Raw genomic sequence first — 3711 nt, 5'->3', positions numbered from 1 at the left:
TATTACCAGAGCATACCTATCATGTCAAAACAAGAAGAGTAGGTTGTTGGGGTTTTTTTTTGACATACTGTCTTGAAAGTGAAAGTGTTAGTCGCTCAGTCATGCCCTACTCTTGGCAACCCATAGACCATAACCCACCAGGCTCCTCTGTCCATGGAATTCTTCAGGCAAGAATATGGGAGTGGGTAGCCATTCTCTTCTCCAGGGGATCTTCCCCACCCAGGGATTATACCCAGGTCTCCCTCATTGCTGGCAGATTCTTTACTGTCTGGGCCACCAGGGAAGCCCATCTTATTTTATTCAAATAGCAGTATGCTCGTACATGGTCCAAGAACACTTGAATACTATAGCAAATATAATCACATGTCAAAAACCAATCTTCAAACATCATAGCCAAAGATGCCATGCTTGCCTAAAATATACTGTCTTGCCAATGTAAAACCACATCCACACCTCAGTCACCACCAAACCATTCAGTAGAGCTTCCTTAATGGTGAGCTGTTGGAAGCTACCAGTTTGAGCACTGTTGATTATTTTTTTCAAGCCTGAATAGCTGTAGGGATCTCAGCAGGGGTTGGAGGAACCAGGTCAACCTTGGCATAGTGCCAAAATGTGGTCAGCTGAAGCTTGGAAGTAAGTCACAGGAGCGTTGACCAGTGCTGGGACCTTCTCTGAAATGTTACAGACAAACAGCGTCATGGTTCTAGGACAGAAAGTCTGCCACCCCAACTGGCTGCTTGAGTGTCACCCATCTGGAAGTGAAAAGGAGGTTTTGAATGTCACATTTTAAGGGAAAGTGGAATATGGATGATTTTGTTATTATATGGCAAAAAATTTTGCATATTATACAAGGACTTGATAGCTGTGCTACAAGAATACAATATATATAGGCATTAGTAGGCCCAGCCTTCGTAACAATATTTTAATTCACAGGAAAGCCACAGTCAGAAAAATAGATAATTTTAATTTTAACACAGAATATCTCATCACGCAAAATTTCTGTACAAAAATAAAAAAATGAAAATGGGGCTGCAATCAAAGTAAGTTTCAGAGTGATTTGTTATTCAAGCAGAAAGCCATTTACCAATACAAGTTAATTAAATTGTGCTTGATTTCAACAGCTGAAGAAATCTGTACATAAAAATAAACATGTTTAAGACTATTAGCTGCTTAGTGAGAACAGTTGCTTGAGGGCCTGGGGAATAGCATCAATAGTCAATTTAAAAACAAGACAAAAGATTTTTGCATTGTTTTCCTTGGCTCTTGATGAGCTGACAGATGCTGTCAATCCTCCTCAATGATTGGTTATTTGAGGAGTCCAGACAGAGTTTGAGGTGACCAAAGTATTAACCTCTGTGAAAAGTATGTGTGGAAAAGAGCAGAGGTGAGAGAGAAGTTAAGAAATACAAATTCAGCACAACCTGAAGTTGAATCTGCCATGATGTGTGACAACTGATGATGGTAAAAAAAGTATATGCTTTTTTACCGGAAATGGCTCAGTTGGACAAATTCACAAGGCTTGTGGAAAGGGAAGGTTGTACATTGTTCATCAGAAGCTAGTTTGCAGAAAATATGTGAATCTATTTTGTTCTTGAAATCTACTGTGTGTGTTATTGCAGCGTCAGTGGTGAATTTCATTGCTGTTGGGGATTTAACAATTGTTAGTTCCAAGAATTCTTGCCAGAAACAGAAGCTAAATATCTTGACCTATCACACAGTAGTTCAATGGCTTAGTGGTGAAGTCTTACTGTAATTTTTTAAACTTTTAGGCCTGAGGGACTTCCCTGGTGGCGCAGTGGATAAGAATCTGCCTACCCATGCAGGGGACATGTGTTCAGTCCCTGGTCAGGGAAGATCCCACATGCCATGCAGCAACTAAGCCCGTGCACCACAACTACCGAGCCTGTGCTCTAGAGCTCTCGAGCTGCAACGACTGAAGCCCGTACCCTAGAGCCTGTGCTCCGCAGTGAGAGAAGCCGCCACAGTAAGTCCTTGCCCTGTAAGCAAGAGTAGACCCCAACTGCCAAAACTAGAGAAAGTCTGTGGCAGCAATGAAGATCCAGCACAGCAAAAAGTTCATTAATTAATTAAAAATTATGGAACTGTGCTTATTTTTTTTTTAAGTTTAAGGCTGAGCCATGAAACAAATTTCAATTAATTTCAAAAGACTGAAATCTTACACAGGGTTTTTCTGACGGCTAAAATAGTTAGAAATAAATAATAAGAAATCCTAAAGAGTTTCAAATATTGGAAATTAAACAGCACACTTCTAAATAACAAACACCTGCATCAAAAAATTATTCCCGAAGAATATTAAAAACTATTCTGAACTGAATAAGAAAAACACAAACGAAGTCTGTGTTATATATTAAAGCAGTGTTTGGAACAAAATCTGTAGCTTGAAATCCTTATAAGACAAAGATGTTTTAAGTCTAAGTTTCCACATTAAGAAACAAGGAAAATGAAAAGAAAATTAAAATTAAGATAGGGGAAAGAGGACATAAATATAAAAGCAAAAATCAAGGAAATAAAAACACAAATATAGAGAAACTTACAAAGCCAAAATTTGATTCTTTGAAAAAAATTAATAACATTGACAAATAACTAGATTGATCAAGAGAAAAGAAAACACAAATTGCCAAAATAGACATAGAAGAGGGAATACCAGGGACTTCCCTTGTGGTCCAGTGGGTAAGAATCTTCCTTGCAATGCAGCGGACATGGGTTTGATCCCTGCTCCAGGAAGATCCCACATACCATGGAGCTACAAAGCCAGTGTGTCACAACTACTGATCCCGAGCTCTGGAGCCTGGGAGCCGCAACTACTGATACCATATGCTGTAACTACTGAAGCCCACTTGTCCTAGAACCTGTGCTCAACAAGAGAAGCCACCATAATGAAAAGCCGTCCACCACAACTAGAGAGTACCCCACCAGCTGCAACTGGAGAAAGCCCAAGTGCAGCAACGAAGACCCAGTGAAGAAAAAATAAAATAAATCTTAACAAAGAGAGAGAGAGAGAAAGATGAGACAGAACGATCAAGTTGGTTTTACCTCAAGGGTTTACATTTGAAGGATCAATGTTATCTACTGTATACACATCTCAAAAAATGCATAACACACATCTCAAAAGATGCATTAAAAGAGTTTTACAAAATTCAACATTTATTCTCGATAAAAATTTATGAGAAACAGAGGGGGGTTTCCTGATTCTGATAAAGGGCATTCTTCAGTTCAGTTCAGTTCAATCACTCAGTCGTGTCCGACTCTTTGCAACCCCATTAATCTCAGCACGCCAGGCCTCCCTGTCCATCACCAACTCCCGGAGTTCACTGAGACTCACGTGTCAGTGATGCCATCCAGCCATCTCATCCTCTGTCGTCCCCTTCTCCTCTTGCCCCCAATCCCTCCCAGCATCAGAATCTTTTCCAATGAGTCAACTCTTCGCATGAGGTGGCCAAAGTACTGGAGTTTCAGCTTTAGCATCATTCCTTCCAAAGAAATCCCAGGGCTGATCTCCTTCAGAATGGACTGGTTGGATCTCCTTGCAGTCCAAGGGACTCTCAAGAGTCTTCTCCAACACCACAGTTCAAAAGCATCAATTCTTTGGCGCTCAGCTTTCTTCACAGTCCAACTCTCACATCCATACATGACTACTGGAAAAACCATAGCCTTGACTAGACGGACCTTTGTTGGCAAAGTGATGTCTCT

General features: G+C 40.4%; 1 pseudogene across 1 annotated transcript; it reads right to left on the bottom strand.

Annotated features, from left to right (window-relative positions):
- Positions 1-380: 380 nt before the first annotated feature.
- On the bottom strand, positions 381-699 carry LOC147359299 (ATP synthase F(0) complex subunit g, mitochondrial pseudogene; annotated as a pseudogene). Its single transcript, XR_015141343.1, has one exon. The product of XR_015141343.1 is annotated as an ATP synthase F(0) complex subunit g, mitochondrial pseudogene (transcript).
- Positions 700-3711: the final 3012 nt, after the last annotated feature.

The sequence above is a fragment of the Bos grunniens genome, chromosome 14 (assembly GCF_055505025.1).
Source record: "Bos grunniens cultivar Pamir isolate PY7600 chromosome 14, Bosgru_T2T1.0, whole genome shotgun sequence".
Taxonomy (NCBI): Eukaryota; Metazoa; Chordata; class Mammalia; order Artiodactyla; family Bovidae; genus Bos; species Bos grunniens.
The sequence above is the reverse complement of the archived record's forward strand: the minus strand, read 5'-3'. Positions and strand labels throughout refer to the sequence as shown.